Source organism: Carassius auratus, chromosome 39 (genome assembly GCF_003368295.1).
Source record: "Carassius auratus strain Wakin chromosome 39, ASM336829v1, whole genome shotgun sequence".
In the NCBI taxonomy this organism is placed as follows: Eukaryota; Metazoa; Chordata; class Actinopteri; order Cypriniformes; family Cyprinidae; genus Carassius; species Carassius auratus.
In genome coordinates this window covers 9,097,381-9,112,055 of record NC_039281.1, presented here as the reverse complement: position 1 = coordinate 9,112,055, position 14,675 = coordinate 9,097,381, and the positions used below count along the sequence as shown (strand labels likewise).

The following is a 14,675-nucleotide window of genomic DNA, read 5'->3' as shown; positions in this document are numbered from 1 at the left end:
TGGGTTTTTTGAGTCGTTCGCTTATCACGTAACCAATGCAATCTTGAGCCGGAAAGAGACTGAATAATAATAATAATAACCAACTATTTATTATATTTGTTACAACATTCAGTGTATGGAAAATAACCATCATGACAGAAATTCACACATTAATAAACTGTAAGAAGTAAAAAGCTACAATTTGAGGCCAGAAATGCAGTAACTGAGTAAATAATTATAATAATGATGATAATGATGATAACTTTGCACGTTTGTAAGGAATCTTGTAAATTAATTTCTCTATCCAATGCTGTCTCTTCACATGACAAAAAAATTAACGATATATTAAAGCCTTTTATACAGTCTGTGGTCAAAACTTATGGGGCTGTCACGTGATGAAGGAACTGTACAACTCAAATCCAATGACTCGATAGATGAACTAATAAAATATCATTAATGTAAATTAAATATTATTTCATAAAGATTAGGACATTATTAAAAAAGAGATTGTTGTCACTGCACTTCCTGGCCAGGTGGCTCACCTTTTGTGCCTCAATGTCATCCACAAACTTAATGAAGAGATTGTAGTTGTGTGATGGTGTGTAGTCGTGGGTCAGCAGAGTGAAGAGGAGGGGGCTCAGCACACATCCTTGAGGGGCCCCAGTGTTCAGTGTGATGGTGCTGGATGTGTTGCTGCCGACCCGTACTGCCTGAGGTCTTCCAGTCAGAAAGTCCAACAGCCAGTTGCACAGCGAAGTGTGGAGCCCCAGCTGAATCAGTTTGTAGATGAGCTGTTGAGGGATGATTGTGTTGAATGCTGAACTGAAGTCTATGAACAGTATTCTGACATATGAGTCCTTTAGTCCAGTTATGTGAGTGCTGAGTGGAGGGTAGTGGTGATGGCATCATTGGTTGAGCGGTTGGACCGATATGCAAACTGGAAGGAGTCATTGAAGGGGTCAAGTGGGGTCAAGTAGATGGTTGTCATTCTTTGGGACTGGAATGATGGTGGTAGCTTTGAAGCATGTGTGAACAACAACCTGACTAAGCAAGATGTTGAAAATGTTTGTGAGGACATCAGTAAACACAGGAATGTTGTCAGGACCCAGAGCTTTGCGTGCATTGATCCTGGTGAAGGATCTCCTCACGCTGTCTGGGGTCAGCATCATCACCTGGTCACCGGGAGGAGGTGGAGAGCTGTTTTGTGCCTCAAAGTGAGCAAAGAAGGCATTCAGCAGGGAGATGGTGCCGTCACAGGTCTGTGGTAAGGGCTTGTAGTCCATAATGGTCTGTATCCCTTGCCACAGGCTCTGAGTGTCTCTGCTGTCCCTGAAACAATAAGCTATCCTCCTTGAATACTGTCTCTTAGCACCTCTGATGCATGCCACTGGAGGTTGCTGTCCCTGGACCTACCTCATCTCCAGCTCCTCAGGCCTAACTGATTCCAGAGGCTGCACTGAGTGTGTGCGGAGAGGAATTGGATGGGGGCTGCAATGAAGACACAGGCAGAGAGAGGCTAGGAATAGAGCTGACCAGAATCCCAGAGAGGCAGGCAGGTATAAAGGAGGAATGACAAAAACAGGAACACCAGACCAAGTAGACTACAAAGATAAACAAAACAAGATGGGGTCAGAAACACGACAGAAACAAAAGGCCATGTGCTCCAGGACAGTATGGCCTAGTCAGACCCACCAAGATCGTTACAGTTAGAGCCACAAGTCTGTAGTCGTAACATCCTGTTATCTTTGGTTTCTTTGGAACGGGGATGATGGTGGAGCATCTGAAAGAGGGAAGGGACTTCACACAACTCCAGAGATCTGTGAAAATATGGAGGCCAGCTGGTCAGCACAGGTGTTCAAACAGGCCGGTGTCACACCGTCTAGGCCTGGTGACTTTCTTCTTTTGTTCTTCCTGAATACTCGTCTCACATCATCCTCACTGATCTGTAGTGTAAGAGGGTGGAATGCGGATTGCAGGAGGTGTTAACAGTTGTGTAGAGAGTTGGTCAGAACAGGTGTGTGTAGGGGGTGGGGGGTGAGGGGGCTTGAATAATACAAGACTCGGTCCCCATTTCTGTAAGCATCCTCTTTGGCCTGACGAAGATGTCTGAGTTTTGCTGTAAACAATGGCTTATTAAATGTTAAATAAGTCCTGGTAGGAAAGCATATATATCCTCACAGAAACTAATATGGGATGTTACAGTCTCCGTGAGTTCATCCAGATCAGTGGTAGCAGCTTCAAAACCAGTCCAATCAGTGAGGTCAAAACAGGCTTTTCAAGCACACTCCGTTTCGTTCGTCCATCTCTTTACAGCCTCTGTTTTCATCCAAAATATCTTAAATTGTGTTCCTAAGATGAACTGAGCTTTTATGGGTTTGGAGCCCTTTAACACTGTATATTAGTGGAGTACACTTTTGTAATATTTTGTCACAGCTTCTGAAATGTATTTATTTCCCTAGTTCCCTATTAATTTCTGTTGCATTAATTAAATCAGGTCAGGAGAGTAAATTATGATTAAAAGTTATGTTATGCACTTGTATTTAAAAGGAAAGACCCATTAGAGTACAATGCAAAGTTATATGTGATGTTTAAAAGTTTCTGTTATGCTAAAGTTTATATGGTTGGCATTGTGTTAAAGGGTAAAGACTGTGGTCTGGTTGTGGTAGGCTACATGTTATATTTAGTGCATTTTGATTCACACAGCACACAATATTTACGATAATGCCAACACCATTACAAATACGTTTTTTTGTTGATTGCATTTACATAATAAACTGTAATCTGCTCAGTTTAATTGAACTTATTCAATGTTTTTCAAATCACAACTGCATTTCAGGTACTATTTTCTGTATATTGTATTTAAATTGACTTTACTCATATAAATACATAAATACTGAAGCTTGTTTGATATGAATCTGTCAAAAGCCTTTGATGAGGTCATAAACTCTTTTGATTTCTATGTTTATTGGGTTTTAAACAAAGATGTCAAAAGTAATTACAGACACTTTTTAGTAATGTGTCTTTTTTAAAGGTATTTTAGAAGGAACTGCTGACCCTCTCTGAAAAGCTTCCTCTTTCTTCTTTCTTTGTTAAAGCGGTGTAGTTTCCTGGTGTGTCAGTAGAGCTGCTGTCTGTCTGTCAGTGAAGACGCTGTGTGAGACTCGATCTGACACTCTTCTGCTGGGATTGAGCTCTTCTCTTCTGGAAACTGGACTTCAGAGAAATGATGCTGATCTTTGGACTGATGCTGCTGCTGCAAACTGCTGCATGTGAGTCACTTTCACATCAAACTCATCAGTTTCAAGGTTTCATCAGTAGTCTTCTGATCTTAGCTGTGTGTATTGGTGAAATATTATAATATGTCTGACGGAAGTGTCTAGTTACAGTAAAAGAGCATCTGTGTAAGATCAAAATCACAGTCTTTATAATTATAGTCTTCTTAGAAAAAGTGCAACAGCTGATATTTTTACTTTTATACAAATAACATTAAAATAATAGTTCACCAAAAAAATGAAAATGAGATGTTTATCTGCTTAGCCCCAGGGCATCCAAGATGTAGGTGCCTTTGTTTCTTCAGTAGAACACAAACAGAGTTTTTTTTTTTAGCTCAAATCGTTGCAGTCTATCAGTCTTATAATGTAAGTGGATGGGAATCATGGATAAAACATTCAATAAATCAAAACAAAAAACATACACAAGCAAATCCAAATTAAACCCTGCGGCTTGTGACAATACACTGATGTGTAAAGAAACAAGATGATCAGTCTGTGTGAGGAACTGAACAATATTTATATCGTTTTATTTTACCTCTGATTCACACAATGTCCGAACTGTTAGAAATCTCTTGAGCACATCCTCATGCACATTCTTCTTCTGGCTTGATGGTGGATCACAGACTTATAAGTGCATTACCCCCACCTATCTCTCAAATGGGCCATTGACACGCTATCTACAATCTCAATTAAGAGTGAAAAAAAAAAGAAATTACAAAAATAAAGCTTCTTTTTTTTTTTTTTTTTTGCTTTGAGACTTTTATTTTGTTTTCTTTTGGCTGCTACTACACATCACAGTCTGGGTCTCATGCAGACATGCAGGTCTAAGTGTTAAGAATCTTTTCCAAATTACAAGCAGTATCAGAAAATAAATACTAAGACTTCAGGCTTCAAAATAAATCCTTCAGGTTTTTCACAGAAATTAATAAAGTAGTTAAAATGTAAAATAGGCTAGTCTTTATAGTCTTCAGTGTATAAATTAAATATAGATTAATTTAATCCACCCGTCGGCTCACAAAGTGGAATCCAGCAGCCTGGTTGAGGGTTTAATGTGTATTCAGTCTTTTACTTGTGCTTCTGAATTTATCTGGATTTAGTTAAAAATTGAGTCCAACTCAATTTGACTCCAATTTCACGTGATCATTAAATTTGGGTAATATTTCTATCAAAAGCTGATCAAAGATATCGGTTGTGTAATAAATTAAAGGGGTCATATGCACTGAATTATAATAGAGAACTGGATTGCTCATGACATCATGAAAGTGAAGCTGCTGCGTCGCCGTATTGGTAATCCCTAGTATGCGTAAAAGTTCTATTGAATTAATAAGAAATTGTATGATTTTAATGAAAAAACATCACCTAACAAGTCAGCGTTGTTAAATATGGATTATCTCTCTACATTCTTTTTCAATTAAATTCAATTAAAGTTTATTTGTATAGTGCTTTTTATGATACAAATCATTGCAAAGCAGCTTTACAGAAAATGAAGTTTCTACATTATTTAGTAGTTGCTTATAAGTGGTGGCTGTCAGTTTATGTGCATATGACAGGAATTTTCAAAACAATTAATACAAGACATAGTCAACCAGATGATGAACACTATTAAGAGCAATTATTATATGATGCAATCACACTAGTAGCAATATTTGTTAGTTCTGTATGTTGTTTCAGGGTTAGCATCATCTGAGGGCATCATCTCTTGAGACATAATGAGACATCATCAGCATAGCTGCTGTTCCAACAAAGTAAAATTAATTTGTTTAACCCAAGCTAAAGAATAGTAATGCGCATTTGATCAATGCAACTACACTCACAATTTAAGAGATACATTATTTGAATTCTTAACCAAAGAGATGCGTTTTTAATCTTGATTTAAACAGAGAGAGTGTGTCTGAACCCCGAACATTATCAGGAAGGCTATATTTTGTGTTGGATCAGTTACCCGTGTCAGCAGTGCATAGCAGACCCACCACCTAAACGGTTTATATATATATATATCACTTATCCTCCCCAAACAGACTTTAAATACTGCAAATAACATCTGAAGTAAACATTCATTTACATACACATAACATAAAAACTAATCCTGTTTGAGTGATTTTCTTCAAATCTTGTGGTTTTGGGTCAGCGGTTTGCATCTGACTCAATGTTGCTCTCTGCTGGTAGGAATTAGTAAAATGGCAGATCGAACCAGTGGCTTCACTGACTGTAGGCAGTTTAGAACGACATGAGCAATATTATTTTGTGTTCTGGGAATCTGGAAAAGCAAGGTGTGCTCTGATTGGTCAGCCATCCAGTGTGTTGTGATTGGTCGAATGCCTCAAGCGTGTGATGGAAATGAAACGCCCTTAACACACTGTGATGCTGTCTCTCAGGCCAGAAGCCCGGGACTCAGTCCAGCTGCTCTGATCGTGCACATCCCATCATCGGTTAACTTTTAGCAGTTCAATCAATGTACTGTTAGGAGTAACTGAATAACTTGTGATATAGGTTTATTTCATGACAGAGGGAGTATAAGGCATGTTTATAAACCGAATAACTTAAGTAATTTGTGGATTATTGCATACTGGAGACACAAACCGTTTTGATGAACTGGTTCGATTGGTTCACTAAGAAGATCCGGTTAAATAGAAAAATGAGTTCGCGAACCAGACATCAGACAAGACAAAAATATTAAAACCCATTACAAATGAGGCATTTGTTGCATTCAGTGGGGACATAATTACTGATTATAATGACTTTTACTGTCTTTTTAATCGCTGTTGTGTATCACGCTGCTTAAACATTAAACCTTGGTTACTGGCTACTGGTTCAGGAAACCTCCTTAAAATTCACTGCACACATCTGTATATTTGGGTCGGTCCTGGAAGAGTGTGGAAATTCAACTCAACTGATTTCTAGTTGTGTTATTTTATGGACGGCCAAACATTGTAGTTTTGCTTTCACAAGGAAACACACAGCGACTCAGCGGCAACAGCGAGAATAAAAGGTACGCCTGGGTATTTATTTTGATACGAATTGAACCTTTGAATTTTCAAGAAGTTGGTTCAGTCCTGTTTATATCAGTTAAGAAATATATCGAAGATGAGATGGTTATTAAATTTTAATGATAATGAGAAGCATATCATTAAAACACACTGTTCCGGGTGTGTGTTCACGATGAGTATGGGTCACCATACCTGGTTGTTTGTCACTTTACTTTCACTTCACTTATTCATGCTTTTATATCTTTCCGTATTGATTATTGTAATGCCTTGTTTCCTTCTTTGAACCATCGTAATATATCGAGGTTACATTTAGTGCAGAATGCTGCAGTGAGACTAGTGACATGAACAAAGTTAAATCAGCATATCACAGCTGTTCTTGCCTCTTTACATCGATTACCTCTTCATTTTAGGATAGTTTTTAAGATTATCTTATTGACCTATGAAGCTTTAAATGGCCTTGCACCACTGTATTTATCCAAACTTTTGATACCGTACGAAACAGGGAAATGCCTACGGTCCTCTTTCTATGAACTGCTGGAAGTTCCTTGATCTAGATTAAAGACTAAAGGAGATAGGGCGTTTGCAGCAAGGGCTCCTCTACTATGGAATAGTTTGTCAGTGGACGTCAGATCTTCTGAGTCTAATGTCTGAACAAAGTCGTGAATGAGCTGTTTAAACTCAATGCGTCAAAGCAAACATCTTTCACTGTTCCATCTGTCCTATTGTCGACAGACTATGTCAGTAAGTGCATCTGTATACTGAATCCAGTGAAGACAAGAAAGTGCCAGTTATTGTAACCTTTTTCTTTCTCTCTCATTACGTCTAATGTTTAACTTCGGGTGTTAAAGATCGAGACATGAATGTTCAACACTTTTAATTCATTCCTTGGATCTGGGTGATTATTAATCTAATGTAATATGTCTCTGATTTTAATTAATAATGAGAAAGACATTTATACCAGTATCTCAGGACCTCACTAGTTAAAAAAAAAAAAAAGCCTTATAAATCAGTAATGTTATGTTTCTTTACAAAATTAAGGTAAATAAGAAACATTTTTAGAAACAGTTTATGCTATAAATCTAGTGTTTTGCACCAGTTTCATGAGAAGAGACACCCTTTACTGCTGATTGTCTACAAGTTTGCTTTGCTACTCTGCCCAAATCAGTAATCTAAAGCGTTTTTGAAAAATTGCTTACCCCACCTTTAATATTTTACCAATTCTAAAGTTATTTGACATGTTGTTCCAGAAATATACTCTTAATCCTCTCCTCTGCGGAGATCAGGATACTCCTGAATGTTTTTCTTTTTCTTTTTTTTCTTTTTTGTCCTAATATTACTACAATATTTGAATAAAACACATACTGAAGTTTTAATCCAGGTCAAAACCAAGACTATATTACATGACCTAATAAGGCTTTAGAATCTTTTTTTAAGTGTTTGATAAAAAACATATTCAATATTTAATTCAATTTGATAAATGAAGTCCAGTAAAATCTCCCCTGACCTCCAGAAGATTCAGGTCAGACATGAAGCAGAGGCTGAAACAGGCTGCTGTTACTATGGCAACAGATGCTGATGGAGACCTCGTGTGGTGAACCTGAGTAATGACAGAGATCTCAGTCTCATTTCAGAACAAACTGAGCTGCTTCATCAGCAGAAATCTTTTTACAGTCACCAGTAATCAGTGAGAGCTTTAATACACTTTCAAACCACACATGCTTTACAACTGACATGATAAATATCCTTATGATAACTGGTTTATTTAGCTGCTTTTTCCTGTATATTTTGATCATTTGTCCCTCATATTTTTGATCCAGTCCTTTAATATGAGGAATATTTAAAAATACTTTAGAGATCCTAGATCAGCTTCCAATGGTAAATTAATTCAGACTCAGGTAAAAGTTGACAGAAGACGTGTAAATCATGACATATTTTCTTGAGTAGATGTTTGTTAGTCAGCAATTCAGTGATTATACTACGGCCTAAAAGTATGTGCACATTTTGTGATAAAAAGTATCGATATTATTTAGAGTGTGTAGCAGAATAGTAGATGAGGTTTGGGACAAACAAGTTCATCACAATTGCCTTTTTAACAGACACTCTGTTGATTAGTTAAATTAATCCTGACACCGTTTAAACCATATATAAATATACATAGGGTCAGTCACAATGTCTATGCATGCAGTCTTTGCACTTGACCGGTTGTGTACTTACATGACATATTTTATGTATTTGGCCAAAGTGTTAAAGTTGGTGTGAAAACCACAAGTTTGTGTATGTGAAGTATTTTTGACTAACCAATGATACACTTCTTTTTTTTTTTTTTCAGAGCTTTAACACATTTTGTACATGTACTTGTAATACTTTGCACTTTAAAATGAACTCAAGATTATCTGTTTTGTAGTCCCTAGGGTAATTTAATTGTGGTGCTTTTAAGTAAATGATAAAAAGACATTACTGAATTTTTTTTACAAAATACAAAAAATCCAACTCTGTACCAGTAAAGTGTTTCTTTCTTCATGTCTGTTGTGCTGAAAAGTTCGAGAAAGGATTCCTCAAATGATGTCAATCCATTAAATGTGATGTCAGAAAGATCAAGACATTATTTATAAAGAGAGAAATGCTGCAGGTTAATGGAACTGAACAGAAAGTGCAGGACAAAGACAATTTATGCTTTATCAGAATAAAGCATGTCAACATGAATAAAGTGTTTGTAGACAGTGAAAGTACATTTGAATGAAATCATAATTTAGATCTGGTGTGTGTGTGTGTTTTGTTCTTCAGGTCTGGATCGGTTCTGCAGTTTTAATCAATCTGTTCCCTGTTACGCAGCTCTTGGAGACAAACTCAATCTGCTGATGGATCGGGACACTAGAGAATATGATCTGAAAATAATAATGAGAAAAAATGACAACACAGCAGATTTTCCAATTTGTAGAGTAAGATATGGCAGCATGAGTCAATGTGAACTTTATATAAACAGACCTGATGTTACAGTCATTGACAAGACTGTGATAATAAAGCGTGTGATCAGAGCAGATTCTGGGAATTACAGATTAACTCTCACTGACTCAGACGGCACAGAAACATCTAGAGATCTTCAAGTGATTGTTGAAGGTACAGAAACTCTCTCATCAGACTCATTCCAGTCTCATGTTCTCCAAAGATCTCACTCTCATGTAGATGAATCAGTTGAATCTCTGGGAAGGTTTTTATTGCAGCTCATTACTGAATGTCTTGAAGAATTTAGACTAATTCATCTGCACTTTCCATGTAAGACTCTTTTCAAAATGAAATAGCATCATGCTGCTTACTGTATACTGCATAATGTTTTAGAAAAACTAACACGTGAAACCATTTCAAACAGTAATTTGCTACATTGTTGTCACAATGCAGGGATGTGATTTTCTAATTAAGAAGAGAATGGTCTCCCTCTGCTCCGAGGAGCTGAACAATCTGGGTGTGATGTATGGAATGTGGTGTATCATTTCAGTAATGAGACATGGAATGTGGGGTGTATTTTGTTTTGTGGAGGGAGTTGGAGTCTGTAGGTGATGGGATTGATCTGTTCCTGTATGGTGAAGGGGCAGACAAATCTGGAACTAAGTTTCCTACAGGGCAGGTGCAGCCTGATGTCTCAGGTGGACAGCCACACCTTTTGCCCCAGTTGGTAGGTAGGAGTAGGTAGGAGTAGGTGCTCTGCAAATGTCGGCCTGTTGGAGGTGGTGGTAAGCCTCGTCCCAGACTCTCTCTCTCTCTCCCTGAACCAGTAATCGACCTCAGGAACATCGGAGGGGTCTCATGACCGGGGAAGAGAGGGGGCTGGTAACCGAGTATGCATTTGAACGAGATAAGGCCCATAGATGGCCGGCGGAGGGAGTTCTGGGCGTACTCAGCTAAGCCCAGGAACTGGTTAAAGGGGTCGTGGTGGCAATGGCAGTAGGTCCTGAGGAAACGTCCTACTTCCTGTATTTTCCGTTCTGTTTGACCATTGGATTGTGGCTGGTAGCTGGAGGAGAGGCTTACTGTCACATATAGGATTTTGAAAATGTACTTACATACCCGGGATATGAATTGGGGTCCATGGTCTGACATGATGTCCTCGGGGAGGCCAAATTGATGAAAGGCCCAATTAAAAAGCAGCTCCGCTCTTTTTAGGGCGGTGGGTAGACCCTTTAGGCGAACGAGGCAGCAGAATTTACAGAATCTATCGACTATTACCAGGATACAGGTGTTACCATCAAATGGAGGTAGGTTCGTTATAAAGTCTACTCCTAGGTGTGACCATGGATGGTTAGGAATGGGTAATTGATGTACCTTGCCAGCTGGAAGAGAGAACCTTGGATGACCATGTTGGTCCATCAGAAGTGGTCTTTCAGAGGCGAGAGAGTTGCGTCAGCAACTTTAGTGCCTAAAGATGTATGGGTAGTTTGAATGAGAGGGGTGCGTTGTGTCCGTGGGACATACCGACGTCCCGGGGGGGTAGCCTGGCGGATCAGCAGGAGGGGCTTCAGTGGCAACTGGCGGGAAGGTCCACTGGATTGCACTGGAAATTATTTGAGTGGGTATGATGATTTCTGGCTCATGTTTCGGGACCGGGTCTATAGGAGATGGTGAAGTGAAACCTTGTGAAGAACAAATCCCACAGCTTTTGGTTTCCAATGTCATAATTTCTCTCCGCTGGGCTGGGCTTCCGGGAGAAGAAGGTACATGGATGGATTCGACAGGGGGACCTCTGCCGCTGAGAAATGACTGGTCCCACTCCCGTGGTTGAGGCATCCACTTTGACCATGAAAGAAGAACTAAGATTGGTAGGCACTTGTAAAGGTTTGCTTGAGAGTGGCAAAGTCTTTAGTGGCAGCTGGGGTCCAGAACAGAAAATTGGATTTATGAAGCAGGAGGTTGGTGATGGGACTGGTGAAGGTACTGTAGTTTTTAATGAACCGGCAGTAAAAATTGGTGAAACCCAGGAAGCGCTGGAGTTCTTTTATGGTGTAAGGGAATGGCCAGGAAGTGATTGCCTCAATCTTCCCCTCGTCCATGTGGTTCCCGGTACTGTCAATGATATACCCCAAGAAGTGCACTGAAGACCAGTGGAGGTACATTTCTCGGTCTTGAGGAAGAGTTGGAATTGGCTCAATCAGGCTAGGACTGCTTGGAGATGCTGGCAATGTTCGGCCAGGCTCCGGGAGTAGATGAGAATGTCATCGATGAACACTTTGACAAAGTAGTGGAGGTAAACTCAGAGCACTGCATGTATAAAGTCTTGGAAGACTGAAGGGGCATTGACTAGGCCATATGGCATCAACTGATACTCATAGTGGCCATTAGGGGAGAATACAATTTGGAGAATATGGTGGCTCCCCAAAGTGGTTGGAAGAGGGTAACAGAATTTAACAGTGATCTGGTTTAGTGCTCAATAATCAATACAGGGCTGCAAGCCTCCATCCTTCTTCGCTACAAAGAAAAAGCTTTAAGTGGCAGGGGATGTGGACAGGATGATGTATCCCTGTTTGATGGACACATACTCGTCCATGGCCTTCTGTTCCAGTAAGGAGAGGGGATATATCTTACCAGCAGACACTGGCTCACCCAGAATCAAATCAATCACACAACCCCAGGGTCGGTGAGGAGGTAGTTGTGAGGCTAGGAGGATTTCACCTGTTGACCAGGAGAAGATGGGATTGTGCTGCACCAGCAAGGGATGGCGCAGAATGATATCAGCCGTAGAGCCCACTAAAACTAAGAAGTTGATGGATTCACTGTGTAAAAGACCTAGTGTCAGCTGTGCCGGGCCTACACTATAATGGACATGTCGCCTATTTAACGGTCTTCCTGTTCAGTAATTGGAGCTGATGGCAGAGGTCCCCCGAGATGAAGTTCGGGGCTGACCCAGAGTTGAGGAGGGAGGTAACTGGTAACTGGCAATGAGTGATGTGAGCAGCAGTAAGTTGGGCAGTAGTGTAGGTGAGTGGGTTCATCTTAAAGGGAGATGATTTAATGTAACTCACCACTGGGTGAGGAGGACGAAAGGGACAGACCATGAAGTGATGCCACTCACGCCGCAGTATGGCACAGACCCTGGGTCAGCCTCCTCTGCCACTCAGCTGGTGTCAGATAGTTAGTGTTGGTCTGCATGGGTTCTGGGTCAGTCTCGGGAGGATTCTGAATTTCGGTCTGGTGATATCGAGGGATGAGACTGGCTGGTGAGCACTCCTAAAGGCAGGATTGAAGGCGATTTGAGCATCTGATGGTGAGCTGGATAAATCTCTCTAGACCATATGAAGTCATCATATGTGGCCAGCTGGAGATGGAGCTTGGGTTCCAGGCCTTGACGAAAAGCGGTAAGTAGTGAAACTTCATTCCAACCACTGGCCACTGCGAGGGTTCTGAAGTGTAGGGAATACTGATGTATGGTCATTCTGCCCTGTTTAAGATTGTTAAGTTGCTCACCAATAGACGAGTCACCCTCAGTAATACCAAACACTTCCCGGAAGTGCACATTGAAGTTTTCTACAGACTGAGTCACCGGACCAGCTTGCATCCAAAACGTCTCGGCCCAACGAAGTGCGGGACCTGTGAGGTACAATATAATAAATGCAAATTTAGACTGCTCTGTGGGATATAATTGGGGTTGTGTCTCGATGGTGAGAGCATTAAAGGAGAAACCTGTTGCATTCCTCCGCCAAGCCAGAGTAGGGCACTGATCTGATGACCGGGTTAGAGTACACAATCCGGGAGGAAGAACTAGGAGTGGTTTGTTGTGGTGGATGAGCCCGTGCCAGAGAAACTGGAGGAGTTGTAGGAGGATGTAAAACTCGTCGTAGCGAATCCACTAGCTCCTAAACTGGGTCCGGCTTGCTTATCCTATGCTTCGATCTGTGACAAAAGTTGTGACAATTTCACAATATTACAGTTTTTACTCATATTTTTATAAAATAAAATCTTGGTGAGCAGAAGAGATTTGTTTCAAAATTATTAATAATTTCAATGTTTTAATTTTTTTGGCATGTGCTTTAATAATAATAACAATTATATTATATTAAATTATATTATATTATATTATATTATATTATATTATATTATATTATATTATATTATATTATATTATTATGTGGGGCTGGTCAGATTTTCCTGCTTTTTTGTCTTGAGCTGATGTCACTAACATCCGCTGTTAACTTGTTAACTTCAGGGAGTCCAGCTTTCATATCAGATATAATTTTTGTTTGGAAATGTCTAGATATTTACTCATAACTAGTCGAGAAAGAGTCACGTGACTGATGTGACTCTCCCTCCAGCTCCTATTGGCTCAGTGGAAGTGTTAATCATCTGCTCCTGTAATCGGAGGTCAGTGTCCTGCTCATCTGACGGGGATCAGATCATCTACAGCTGGACTCTGAATGGAGAAATACTAGAACAAGGACCAGTGGATGGAAACACCATTCAGCTAAATGAGGGAACTGATAGAAATATCAGCTGCAGCGTGAGAAACCACATCAGTCACGCACAGAAGACCATTCGACTCAAACCCTGTCCTGGTGAGATCATTTCTGTTTATCTACATAACTGATTGATTGATTGATTGCTTGGTTGATTGGTTGATTGGTTGGTTGCTTGGTTGCTTGGTTGATTGATTGATTGATTGATTGATTGATTGGTTGATTGATTGATTTATGTGTTTGTGTTGTTTAGTGTGTTCAGTGTCTGTGGTGTTTGTTCTGGTCTGGTGTCTCCAGCTGATGGTTCTGTTCGGTCTGTTAGGAGCTTTTCACATCTACATTAGACACACGTCAGGTGAGAGACATTTATCATCATCATTATAGATTTGACATGCAAATATTAAGAGTATGAATATAATTATGATGTGATGCTTTTAGGAAAGAAAGAGGAAGATGAGAAAGTGAGAATGAGAAGATTTAGAGAGAGACATGAACACACAGCAGAAGATTCATGAGAGCAGCAGCAGATCTTCACATCTGTGAGAAATGACTTCAGAATCAGTCCAGCTTTCACCTGTCAACAACAGGAGATCTTACGGAATAAAGCCAGAAGACATTTTCTGCAATTTTAGTTAAGAATTTCTTCTTTGATTAGATGATTTTCTGGACATTTGTTTTCGCATCAGTTTAATGTTTATTTTATTAATTTGTCTCTCTTTGAATGAACTAGCAGATTTTTTATGTCATTATATTAAACTCTTCTATTCATCCAGATTGTAAAGTCATTCTTTGTGTTGATTTTCCCATTTTCCGCTCTTGTTATTCTTTTGGTTCCCTTTCAAGGAAACTTTGAACTGCGTCCTCTTGGGGGTGCTATGGGACCTCGTCGTGACCTGTGTTTGAATCATATATTGAAAAATCACCAATGAGATGGCCGGCGACAGCCTCTGACGTCACTACCGGCGGAAATGGAAGCTTTAGCCTAAGTTCTGCCAGGA

General features: G+C 39.8%; 1 long non-coding RNA gene across 1 annotated transcript; it reads left to right on the top strand.

The window, feature by feature from the left end:
- The first annotated feature begins 9,421 nt into the window (after nt 1-9,421).
- Nucleotides 9,422-14,257, top strand: LOC113058124 (uncharacterized). Its single transcript, XR_003277920.1, has 3 exons — nt 9,422-9,446; nt 13,931-14,032; nt 14,116-14,257. It is a non-coding gene; the product is annotated as an uncharacterized LOC113058124 (long non-coding RNA).
- The last annotated feature ends 418 nt before the right edge of the window (nt 14,258-14,675 follow it).